This window comes from Schistocerca nitens, chromosome 4 (genome assembly GCF_023898315.1).
Source record: "Schistocerca nitens isolate TAMUIC-IGC-003100 chromosome 4, iqSchNite1.1, whole genome shotgun sequence".
NCBI classification, from domain to species: Eukaryota; Metazoa; Arthropoda; class Insecta; order Orthoptera; family Acrididae; genus Schistocerca; species Schistocerca nitens.
Genome location: NC_064617.1, coordinates 873,691,279 through 873,705,048, shown reverse-complemented (window position 1 = coordinate 873,705,048; position 13,770 = coordinate 873,691,279). Strand labels below are relative to the sequence as shown.

Genomic DNA, 13,770 nt, shown 5'->3' with positions numbered 1-13,770 from the left:
CAAGAGATGATGGATAAGAGTAAAGGAAAACTGCAATACCAGTACCAGTATCACAGGCACAGGAGCAGAACTGAGTGTGATTTTTCCTGAAGTGCAGGCTAACACCTAAGTTATCAGACAATCAGTTGCGGCAGCAGGGCAGAGGGGGGGGGGGGGGGGGGGGAGGTGAATAATGAGGCAAGAGCAGTAAAATTAAAAGCTAGGTTACAATCTGGAACTGGAGGAAGTTGCATGGAGCATTCATTCATCTTTACCAAGGACTGAGATATTAATTTGATTCTTGGTGCAGGTCTTTGAGAAGAATAGATTTTGCAAAGGGGCAGTTTATTTGCCATGGGCAAAAAGAAGAGACAGAAACTGACTTGATAAATCCACTACAGGACATGATAAAGTCTGTTGCCAAGTCCAATTGAAAGTGGTAGACACCAAGAAAGGGACATCACAGGAGATAGTTACTAAAGGAAAGGCTAAATAAAACTTTCAAGTTGCTATTTCTGACAAGATTATGAATCAAATTGCTTGCTAGAAGTGTTCTACACTGATCTAAAAATTACTGTGACAAGGTAAAAAAATGTACTGATAATTTTGAAGAGAAGTCAGGTATTATCAACAGCTGTAAATGAAAAATTGATATCAAGCAACATCAAGCGTTCAATCTGCCCACATGCAATGTGCACTGGCAAGTGAAAATGCTGTGAAAAGGAAGACCAGTACTTCTTCATTAAACACACCAGAGCAAATTACTTTAAGGAAATAGGAAAGCTAGTAGCAATGCTTTCAGATGCTGGTAGCAGTTTATATGTGCAAAATGGAGAAACTTTCTGCATGGGATTAGCATCAAATAAGCCTTTGGCTTGAAATTCCATTCAAAAGCCGATCAAGTGGAATGTCTTTTTAGAACTACATTGGCTTGTGAGGTTATATGTAACAAAGAAGGGGAGTAAGTGGTTTAATTATCGTATAACATAAAACAAATCATGAACCAGTAATCAATTCATCAAAAAATTACACTCAACCAGAACTTATGTTTGGAAGCCACAGTGAAAATGAATGGTCACAAACATTCCCAAAACACATCCTAACAAAGTAATAGAAGAGGAGAATTTATAACAAATAAAGATCAAGGATTAGAGAGCAGTGAAAAAAAAAAAAAAACATTTTAGTTTTAAAATTGGAAATTTGATTCTGGGAATAACTAAGGAATAATCTAGACAAGTACATACAAAAATCCGTAAATTTTTACACATTTATCATCATCTCAAAATTGATAGGGTTGTTCATAACTTAGTGCATAATTTGGGGGAAAATGTTGAAAATATATGTCCGGGGTAAGCATTTGACACATCTTAAGAGTTGCCTTAATGTTCCAACCACCTAAAAAAAGTTTTTTTTTTAATTCAAAAATCATCAACAGACCACGAAAGAGGATATTAATTGAGGCACTCTAAGGGCAGTACTTTCACAAAGTCAAGAAAGAGCTTCCTTACTTTTTTGGAGCGAAGAGCTTCAAATATAGGAGATTGTCCTGAGATACTATCATGTACTTCAAGCTCTGAATCAAAGCATCCCTGTAAAAAAAGAATAACATAGCATAAAAATTCTGTTTTCCACTAGAGCAGATGAACTGATTATACATTAAATTTTATAAATTACTTGGAGCTTAGACTTACTAAGCATTTTATAGTGTGGCCTTTCTCTCTTGTGGTGGGTCTTCATATAGACCTCTGTATCTACCATTTATATCTGCCCCTTCAGCAAGCATTCTGCTTATTAACTGCAAAATAAGAAGAAGCAGAAATCAAAATCAGTATTTGTTAACATCACCCAGACACTGAATCCAGCAACAGTACGTTCTCTACCAAATTTAAGAGTCAGGAGATGCTACATAAAAGTCAGGAGTTTTCAATACAATAGAGAACGCCAGACTATGTGTTGGAACTGAACTTACATATCTCCTGAAACTGAATGGTTATTTTTAGGCTTGGACTATTGCAAATTAATTATTATGGCTGAAATAAGAGAAGTATTTAGTGGGGGGAAATCAGCGAATATCTTACGTGGTTGTATGCCTCGTTCAGGGTCACTTGTAGGTCATCAGAACTGGGCTATGAAATCATGAATTGAATAACAAAAGGAATAAATCAACAAATGGAAGTCTTTAAAGCATTTACAAAATATTTAATTGAAGAACTGGTTAAAGGAGGAGAGAGAATGAAAGGAGGAACTTACAGAATTAATGAAAGAACAGGAGGCACAATGGTTGAAGGAGGAAAGAGAACAGGAAGAGCAATGGCTAAGCAAAAACGAATATATAAAATAAATTATTGTGTCAACACTCTGTAAGCCAGAAGAATGTATAACAAAATGCAAAGAATTAGGAACAAATAAATGGGAAAGAATATCTGAACTTGATGCATGACACAATGCAAACCACAAATAGATGCAGCTGCAGATAGTGGGGAATATATCCAAGAAAGCACAGGTTTACATAACAAAGAAAATGTAAAAGTAGTGCATGATGACATACCATTGGTGCATAATGATGTTACCAAAATTGAGAAGACTGTAAAGGAAACACACAAGAAATGGTATGAACTCTATAATCATTAAATAACCAAGAACAGTAACAACATCAAAGAAGCTGTATAGGAATACACTGAAACAAATTAAAGACAGAGTTAAGTAGCTTACTCAGTGGCGCCGTAGTATTAGGGTTTCACTCTCACTTAAATTGATCTAACAACATTTATTTGAGAGGTACGATCCACCCCATCAAATTTTTTACAAACTTCAAAATATGCTGGCTTACCAGCTGGAAGTAACAGGAAATGATCAGATTTGAATCAAGGAAACTAAAGGGAGATGTATACAGTTGAGTGCTAGATGCATGTAGGAATGACAGTAAAGGGTTGTGCAGATTCTGACACAGCATTCCAGGCAGAATGATGGTTGGAAGAAAAAAAAGATTTAAATCAAGCTGAAGCTAGTAAGTGGATCAAACTACTGGGGAAGCAGCATAAACATGAGGAATGCATGGTGACAAAAGAAGAGGAAAACAAGAACTAGTTGGGAAGTGACAAAACAAAATGTCTATGACTGCCCCAAGAACATTGCATGTTTACCAAAGAAGAAAAGATGCAACATGCTTTACAGTGTGGAAAAGAATGGAAGAAGGAAGGAAGAGAAAGCCATGAGCCTTGTTATGCAGTAGTAACAGCAAGAACATAGTGTTGTGTGATAAAAAAAGGTTCATGAGTTTGAAAGACTTTGCTGATTTTCAAAATGATATTTGCAATGTATGGCTAAGGGCGGATGGCATCTATGGGGGCAAGGATGGATAGCAGTGGTGGATTATTGTCAAGATGTTGGTCATTTGGAACACATGTAAATAGCATCAACAGTCAAAATTTTTATTCAGCTTAATTCTACAACATTCATAGTGCTGCTCTGAAGCAAGCATGCCCCCTCTGGCCTGTAGGGTAGGTAGCAGATGGTGGACAGCTGAGACCTGCAGTCAGCCAGAGGCTATCTCTGAGGTAAGTGGCTAGGTAAGTGCTGACAGCTAGCAACTGTGTGGTGGCACGTGCACCGACTGAGCACACCACAGCTGGAGGCGGCAAGGTGTGTCGGGGGCACAAAAGCCCACAACAATTCTTACAGGGGAAGCAAGCCATCAGAAGTGGAACTCACCACTGTGAGTGGGAGTGCCTGCACCGTGCAGGAGGATGAGCAGCTGCACTGCCCTGGGTTTGAATGGTTGCCTTCTGAGGCAGAAGTCTGCTGTGGCCTGAATGATCCAGAAGGTGGTTCACCAGTGGAAATGAGGCAAGTCTGAGATGGTGGACTTAATGCCTGCATTGGAACACAGTTGGTGAAGGCCAAAACTCACGGTAGTTTCTTGTAGAACCATTTTCTCACACTGCCTCATGAAGCCCTCTCGTCATGGTTTGTGCTGCCAGATTGGAACACCTTTGGCTAGAAATGAGGGGTATTAATACAGATTCAGTGCTCATTTGTTGTGCCAATGTACAGCTTCTGACCATGTTCGGTATAACAAGTCCTTCGCTTGAAGGTGAGGAAACCACAGCCAGCCAGTCCTGCATTTGCCCTGTACTCTTTCTGCAACATACGTATTGCAGTGACTGACTTGACTTGGCTCACAGTACATAAACACACTGGTTGCCACAACTGCCACAATGATTTTTTTGGCTCCTGCTGGCTTCTCAGGCTTCTTCCAACTACTTGGCAGACCACTATCTCCAAAATAGCTCCTACAAAACAGTAGCTGCACAAAATTCCACCCCTCTTTGGTAAGCCTGGCCTCTAGATCTCTACCTTTGCTAGATCTGCAGACTCCACATAAGTGAACAACAGTGTACATATACATCCAGTTCCTCCTTATGTGCCAGCCGAAGTGGCTGTGCAGTTCTAGGCACTGCAGACTGGAACCGTGAGATCGCTATGGTCACAAGTTCGAATCCTGCCTCAGGCATGGATGTGTGCGATGTCCTTAGGTTAGTTAGGTTTAGCTAGTTCTAAGTTCTAGGGGACTAATGAACTCAGAAGTTGAGTTCCATAGTGCTCAGAGCCATTTGAACCTCCTTATGTGCTAGTCAGCTTGAACCACAGGGTTCGGTGGCTGTGAACTCAGTCCACAGGTATAGCCCATTGGCTTTCCATGTACATATATATTCAGCAACCTCTCAGAAAATTTCACAACTAAAGGGGTAATTTTGGGATTTACTCACCTTTCTGTACCTAGTATTTTATGAGCTCTTTTGGTTTTTAGGCTGCTTTAAGCTGTGTGACTTTGTTGTGAATGTTTTGGAAATTGAGCACATTGATTTTAATCTTTTCATCTGTGGGGGACCATTCTTAGGACCTTACATTAATACACTCCTGGAAATGGAAAAAAGAACACAATGACACCGGTGTGTCAGACCCACCATACTTGCTCCGGACACTGCGAGAGGGCTGTACAAGCAATGATCACACGCACGGCACAGCGGACACACCAGGAACCGCGGTGTTGGCCGTCGAATGGCGCTAGCTGCACAGCATTTGTGCACCGCCGCCGTCAGTGTCAGCCAGTTTGCCGTGGCATACGGAGCTCCATCGCAGTCTTTAACACTGGTAGCATGCCAAATTTGATTATGTAAAATAAATGAATAGTTTGGACTTGACCTCTGGATTTCACCAGATCCCACTTGAAATTTATTTTGGAAAGTATACAGAAATTTTGATGGAGGTAAGTGTTTTCAGTACTGTGTGGTGCCATTTGGGCTAAGTGTATTTGTAGCTGAATTCATAAGAGCTCTGGATTCTGTCTTAGGAAGTGAAGTGAGTTCAAAATTATTTGTGTATGTTGATGACCTTCTGCTCACAGAAAAGAACTGGGAACAACATTTGGATCTGTTAAGAGATGTGTTTTCAAAATTAGAATCAGGAGGTTGTTGTTGTGGTCTTCAGTCCTGAGACTGGTTTGATGCAGCTCTCCATGCTTCTCTATCCTGTGCAAGCTTCTTCATCTCCTAGTACCTAATGCAGCCTACATCTGCTTAGTGTATTCATCTCTTGGTCTCCCTCTACGATTTTTACCCTCTATGCTGCCCTCCAATACTAAATTGGTGACCCCTTGATGCCTCAGAACATGTCCTACCAATCAATCCGTTCTTCTGGTCAAATTGTGCCACAAACTCCTCTTCTCCCCAATTCTATTCAATATCTCGTCATTAGTTATGTGATCTACCCATCTAATCTTCATCATTCTTCTGTAGCACAACATTTCGAAAGCTTCTATTCTCTTCTTGTCTAAACTATTTATTGTCCATGTTTTACTTCCATACATGGCTACACTCCATACAAATACTTTCAGAAACGATTTCCTGACACTTAAATCTATACTCAATGTTAACAAATTTCTCTTCTACAGAAACGCTTTCCTTGCCATTGGCAGTCTACATTTTATATTCTCTCTACTTCGACCATCATCAGTTATTTTGCTCCCCAAATAGCAAAACTCCTTTACTACCTTAAGTGCCTCATTTCCTAATCTAATTCCCTCAGCATCACCCGACTTAATTTGACTACAATCCATTATCCTTGTTTTGCTTTTGTTGATGTTCATGTTATACCCACCTTTCAAGACACTGTCCATTCCGTTCAACTGCACTTCCAAGTACTTTGCTCTCTTTGACAGAATTACAATGTCATAAGCGAACCTCAAAGTTTTAATTTCTTCTGCATGGGTTTTAATACCTACTTTGAACTTTTCTTTTCTTTCCTGTACTGTTTCCTCAATATACAGATTGAATAGCATCGGGGAGAGGCTACAACCCTGTCTCACTCCCTTCCCAACCACTGCTTCCCTTTCATGCCCCTCGACTCTTATAATTGCCATCTGGTTTCTGTACAAATTGTAAGTAGCCTTTCGCTCCCTGTATTTTACCCCTGCCACCTTCAGAATTTGAAAGAGAGTATTCCGGTCAACATCGTCAAAAGCTTTCTCTAAGTCTACAAATGCTAAAAAGGTAGGTTTGCCTTTCCTTAATCTTTCTTCTAAGATAAGTCGTAGGGTCAGTATTGCCTCATGTGTTCCAACATTTCTACGCAATCCAAACTGATCTTCCCCGAAACTGATCTTTTCCGAGGTCGGCTTCTACCAGTTTTTCCATTCGTCTGTAAAGAATTCGCGTTAGTAATTTGCAGCTGTGACTTATTAAACTGATAGTTTGGTAATTTTCACATCTGTCAACACCTGCTTTCTTTGGGATTGGAAATATTATATTCTTCTTGAAGTCTGAGGGAATTTCGCTTGTCTCATACATCTTGCTCACCAGATGGTAGAGTTTTTCGCTCTCCCAATGCTGTCAGTAGTTCTAATGGAATGTTGTCTACTCCCAGGGCCTTGTCTACACAGATCTTTCAGTGCTCTGTCGAACTCTTCACGCAGTATCATATCTCCCATTTCATCTTCATCTACCTCCTCTTCCATTTTCATAATATTGTTCTCAAGAACATCACCCCTGTATAGACCCTCTATATACTCCTTCCACCTTTCTGCTTTCCCTTCTTTGCTTAGAACTGGGTTTCCCTCAGAGCTCTTGATATTCATACAAGTGGTTCTCTTTTCTCCAATGGTCTCTTTAATTTTCCTGTAGGCAGTATCTATCTTACCCCTAGTGAGATAAGCCTCTACATCCTTACATTTGTCCTCTAGCCATCCCTGCTCAGCCATTTTGCACTTCCTGTCGATCTCATTTTAGAGATGTTTGTATTCCTTTTTGCCTGCTTCATTTACTGCGTTTTTATATTTTCTCCTTTCATCAATTAAATTCAATATTTCTTCTGTTACCCAAGGATTTCTATTAGCCCTCGTCTTTTTACCTACTTGATCCTCTGCTGCCTTCACTATTTCATTCCTCAAAGCTACCCATTCTTCTTCTACTGTATTTCTTTCCCCCATTCCTGTCAATTGTTCCCTTATGCTCTCCTTGAAACTCTGTACAACCTCTGGTTCTTTCAGTTTATCCAGGTCCCATCTCCTTAAATTCCCACCTTTTTGCAGTTTCTTCAGTTTTAATCTACAGTTCATAACCAATAGATTGTGGTCAGAGTCCACATCTGCCCCTGGAAATGTCTTACAATTTAAAATCTGGTTTCTAAATCTCTGTCTCACCATTATGTAATCTATCTCAAACCTTCTAGTATCTCCAGGGTTCTTCCATGTATACAACCTTCTTTCATGATTCTTGAACCAAGTGTTAGCTATGATTAAGTTATGCTCTGTGCAAAATTCTACCAGGCGGCTTTCTCTTGCATTTCTTAGCCCCAATCCATATTCACCTACTACATTTCCTTCTCTTCCTTTTTCTACTGTCGAATTCCAGTCACCCATGACTATTAAATTTTCGTCTCTCTTCACTACCTGAAAAATTTCTTTTATCTCATCATACATTTCATCAATTTCTTCATCATCTGCAGACCTAGTTGGCATAAAGTTGTACTACTGTAGTAGTAATGGGCTTTGTGTCTATCTTGGCCACAATAATGCATTCACTACGCTGTTTGTAGTAGCTTACCCGCACTCCTATTTATTCGTTATTAAACCTACTTCTGCATTACCCCTATTTGATTTTGTATTTATAGCCCTGTATTCACCTGACCAAAAGTCTTGTTCCTCCTGCCACCAAACTTCACTAATTCCCACTATATCTAACTTTAACCTATCCATTTTCCTTTTTAAATTTTCTAATCTACCTACCCAATTAAGTGATCTGACATTTCACGCTCCGACCCGTAGTACGCCAGTTTTCTTTCTCCTAATAACGACGTCCCCTTGAGTAGTCCCCACCCGTAGATCCAAATGGGGGAATATTTTACCCAAGAGGACGCCATCATCATTTAATCACACAGTAAAGGTTATGCCCTCGGGAAAAATTACGGCTGTAGTTTCCCCTTGCTTTCAGCCGTTTCCAGTACCAGCACAGCAAGGGCGTTTTGGTTAGTGTTACAAGGCCAGGTCAGTCAATCATCCAGACTGTTGCCCCTGCAACTACTGAAAAGGTTGCTGCCCCTCTTCTGGAACCACACGTTTGTCTGGCCTCTCAACAGATACCCCTCCGTTGTGGTTGCACCTACGGTACGGCTATCTGTATTGTTGAGGCACGCAAGCCTCCCCACCAATGGCAAGATCCATGGTTCATGGGGGGATATTAATAGATATTAATAGAATATTAATAGATATCCCTCACATTTAGAAACAACTGAAAGAGTATAAAAAATGAGTCACCAGGACAGGATGGATTTCCAATACCATTTTACAGAGTATACTCTATGGAAAGGGACCCTTGCTTAGCTTGCATTCATTGTAAATCTCTCACCCAACCCAAGTCCCCAGCTACTGAAAAATGCACATGTGTACAAGAAAGGTAAGAGAACAGAACCACAAAATAACACTGGTTAGTCTCAGAATTATAGAACATATTCTCTGTTCAAATATAATAAATTTCCCTGAGATGATAGAGCATCTGTCCACAAATCAGCACAGATTTAAAAAGCATCTCTCAAAGAAAACTCAACTTGCCCTTTTCTCACATCATATTCTGCAATCTATGGATCAATGGAAACCAGCAGAGTCCATATTCGCAGATTTCTACAAAGCATTTGACACAGTGCCCCACTGCAGACTCTTAATGAAATCCCATATGTTAAATGAATGTTCAATCTGTTATGTTGGAATGGGCACATTAAGGAGTTGTTTAAGGAGCTACATTCAGTAACCTATAAGATATAATAGTCTTCACTAGGTTAGGTGACATGGCACAAAATAGTATGGCATAACTTTGCAATCTTCTTGAGTGTATATATGACTGGTTAGTTTTCCACACATTCTTTGACATGAAGGAATTCATTAACTGTAATACAATGCTGTTAGTTCAGTAGCTAATACAAAGTAGCCGAAATACACATAAAATATGATAAATGGAATAGGTTCCCAGATATGTGAATGGCTTGGTCACTTCTGATGTAATAGAACCCAGTATGTTGTCTTTGATGGCAAGTGTTCATCTGAGATAAGGGTATCATCAGGAGTGCCAGAGGGAAGTGCTACAGGGCCACTCTTATTCTCTACGTACATAAAAAAAATCTGATGAACAGTGTGAACAGCAGTCTGCGGCTGTTTACTGTTGATGCTGTGGTGTATTGGATGGTGTCATCAGTGAGCGACTGTAGGAGGAAACAAGATGACATAGACAAACTTTCTAGTTGGGTGAGATGAATGGCAGCTTACTGTAAATATAGAAAAAAATGTAAATTAATACATATGAGTAGGCAAAACAATCCATAATATTTGAATACAGGATAGTAATGTACTGCTTGACACAGACACATCAATTAACCCTAGAGTGGGCACGTCTTTAACGTAACACGAGTGGACACATGGCACACTTCATACACATGTAAATAATGGCTGTCTATATGTTACCTAGGTCATTATGTATGCATAAAATCACAGTTTAATTTTAGTTGTATTAAACAATGATAAAATAAATTTAAATAATATGAGGTAAACCACTATTTAATTAAACAATAATGGAATAAACTTTCATTATATTACTCTGTTGCTATGGCAGGTGTTACCCCACAGTAACAACCCACTCGAAGCATTAAACAATGCAGCTGCATCAGGTACCAGCCAACCACTTATTCAATTACTAGTATCTCATAGAAAATGGTCTCGTAATGAGATCATGCTGTTAGCTTCTAATATGGGCCAGTCTCTTTCACGGCTTGTAAATTTTTCTCATCTAACTCGCTGTTTATTTTATATTACTGCTGCTTGCTTTGCCATATAACAACACAATTTATAACTGCGTTAGTTGAAACAATAATGAATGAATAGGTATGAACTCAAAATCATGAAACAAGAATGGAATGGTACAAGACTATTTTATTTATAGTTGGCACACTTTATACATAGGTGTGCCCACTCGAGAGTGTACCATTGCAAAGTGTTATGAAATGGAACAAAGATGTAATGACTGCAGTAGGGAAGGCAAATGGTCAACTTCAGTTTATTGGGCCAATTTTAGGAAAGTGTGATTCATCTGTAAATGAGAGTGTATACAGAACACTAGTGTAACCAATTCCTGAGTTCTGCTCGAGTGTTTGGGATCCCCACCAGGTTGGATTAAGGGAAGACATCAAAGCATTTCACAGGCAGGTTGCTAGATTTGTTACCAGTAGGTTTGATCGACATGAAAGTATTATGGAGATGCTTCATGAACTCAATTGGTAATCACTGGAATGAAGAAAATTTTCTCTACCTGGAACACTATTGAGAAAATTAGAGAACCAGCATGTAAAGTTAGCTGCAGAATTATTCTACTGATACAAATGGAGACTTTGTGGGAGTGTAATAAGATAAGAGAATTAGGGTTCGTACGGAGGCATATAGAAAGTCATTTTTCCCTTGCTCTATTTGCAAGTGGAACAAGAAAGGAAATGGCTAGTACTATACAAGGTACCCTCTGCCATGCACCATATGGCGGCTTGTGAAGTACTTTTGTAGATGTAGATGTAAATAGGAGGTTAAGATTTTTCTTTGTTTACCTCAGAATCATGTGCACCTACAGCAATGTGCAGACACTTTGTGAGAAGATCCTTCCCAAAGCATGATGTTTCAACTCCTGCTTTTATTAATGCCTGCACTGCCTGAAACAAAATGAGAAAAAATTGAACATGAGGAACAACTCTGAAAATTTGCTATTTTCATATTTAAATTTCATAATTTCAAGAGCTACAGGGAAAGATATACATATGAAATCTTCAACAGCTGTGAAGTGATAGAGATGAGGAAATAAATAAAATAAGTGTAACATTTGCCATATGTTATTGATTCTTATTATTGTCATCTACTGACATTGAATTTAAGAAAGAATGAACCAAGACACTTTGCTATGAGGCATTACTGATAAAAACAATAGCTATAGAGTTAGAGAGTGCGAGTAACCACATGAAAATTCCTGAAATTATGATTAATTACATAAGAACTAATGCAATCTCATATGCAAAATGAATGTTCAATCTGTTAAGTTGTAATGGGCACATTAAGGAGTTTCTTAAGGAGCTATATTTAGTAAGCTATAAGATATAGTAGTCTTCATTAGGTTAGGTGACATGGCACAAAATACACTCCTGGAAATTGAAATAAGAACACCGTGAATTCATTGTCCCAGGAAGGGGAAACTTTATTGACACATTCCTGGGGTCAGATACATCACATGATCACACTGACAGAACCACAGGCACATAGACACAGGCAACAGAGCATGCACAATGTCGGCACTAGTACAGTGTATATCCACCTTTCGCAGCAATGCAGGCTGCTATTCTCCCATGGAGACGATCGTAGAGATGCTGGATGTAGTCCTGTGGAATGGCTTGCCATGCCACTTCCACCTGGCGCCTCAGTTGGACCAGCGTTCGTGCCGGACGTGCAGACCGCGTGAGACGACGCTTCATCCAGTCCCAAACATGCTCAATGGGGGACAGATCCGGAGATCTTGTTGGCCAGGGTAGTTGACTTACACCTTCTAGAGCACGTTGGGTGGCACGGGATACATGCGGACGTGCATTGTCCTGTTGGAACAGCAAGTTCCCTTGCCGGTCTAGGAATGGTAGAACGATGGGTTCGATGACGGTTTGGATGTACCGTGCACCATTCAGTGTCCCCTCGACGATCACCAGTGGTGTACGGCCAGTGTAGGAGATCGCTCCCCACACCATGATGCCGGGTGTTGGCCCTGTGTGCCTCGGTCGTATGCAGTCCTGATTGTGGCGCTCACCTGCACGGCGCCAAACACGCATACGACCATCATTGGCACCAAGGCAGAAGCGACTCTCATCGCTGAAGACGACACGTCTCCATTCGTCCCTCCATTCACGCCTGTCGCGACACCACTGGAGGCGGGCTGCACGATGTTGGGGCGTGAGCGGAAGACGGCCTAACGGTGTGCGGGACCGTAGCCCAGCTTCATGGAGACGGTTGCGAATGGTCCTCGCCGATACCCCAGGAGCAACAGTGTCCCTAATTTGCTGGGAAGTGGCGGTGCGGTCCCCTACGGCACTGCGTAGGATCCTACGGTCTTGGCGTGCATCCGTGCGTCGCTGCGGTCCGGTCCCAGGTCGACGGGCACGTGCACCTTCCGCCGACCACTGGCGACAACATCGATGTACTGTGGAGACCTCACGCCCCATGTGTTGAGCAATTCGGCGGTACATCCACCCGGCCTCCCGCATGCCCACTATACGCCCTCGCTCAAAGTCCGTCAACTGCACATACGGTTCACGTCCACGCTGTCACGGCATGCTACCAGTGTTAAAGACTGCGATGGAGCTCCGTATGCCACGGCAAACTGGCTGACACTGACGGCGGCGGTGCACAAATGCTGCGCAGCTAGCGCCATTCGACGGCCAACACCGCGGTTCCTGGTGTGTCCGCTGTGCCGTGCCTGTGATCATTGCTTGTACAGCCCTCTCGCAGTGTCCGGAGCAAGTATGGTGGGTCTGACACACCGGTGTCAATGTGTTCTTTTTTCCATTTCCAGGAGTGTATTTTGGCATAACTTTGCAATCTTCTTGAGTGTATATATGACTGGTTAGTTTTCCACACAGTCTATGATATGAAGGAGTTCATTAACTGTAATACAATGCTATTATTTCAGTAGCTAACACAAAGTAGCTGAAATACACATAAAATATGATAAATGGAAATATTGTGTAACAAATTTGATATAACTAGTACAGAATGGAAAATACATGACCTGATAAAAATAAAACAATAACAAAATTCCACACCAAAAAGTTTGTATATGAACTTGGAAGTAGACATTTCCAAAATGGATGTGCCTTATTGGTAGAGCACAAAATGGTATCAAAACAGGGAATGGGAATGTGGTTATCCTTTGTACAGTACACACAGTAGCCAGTAATGGTTGTAATTAGAGTTCTTATGAATTCCATAGTCAATGTGAAGTAGAAATTTACAAAATGGATGTTTCTTATAAGCAGAGCACAAACTACTGTCAAAACAGAGAATGGGAATGTGGTTATCCTTTGTACAGTGTACACAGTGGCCACTAATGGTTGTAACTAGAGTGCTTATGAATTCCATAGTCAATATGAAGTGAATGATGATGTTTTCATGAAACTGCTTTCAGCTCAGGAATGGTCTGGTGAGAAGGGGTGCAAGTAGCAACATGCCAC

General features: G+C 40.8%; 1 protein-coding gene across 1 annotated transcript in view; it reads right to left on the bottom strand.

The window, feature by feature from the left end:
* Positions 1-1,684, bottom strand: part of LOC126253363 (serine/threonine-protein phosphatase 6 regulatory ankyrin repeat subunit A-like) — a 199,494-nt gene extending 197,810 nt beyond the window's left edge. The window contains exons 1-2 of the mRNA XM_049954637.1: positions 1,671-1,684; positions 1,488-1,568 (exon numbers count right to left, since the gene is read on the bottom strand). The gene's annotated coding sequence lies outside the window, so the exon portion shown is untranslated. The remainder of the gene's footprint in view (positions 1-1,487; positions 1,569-1,670) is intronic.
* Between the last annotated feature and the right edge of the window lie 12,086 nt (positions 1,685-13,770).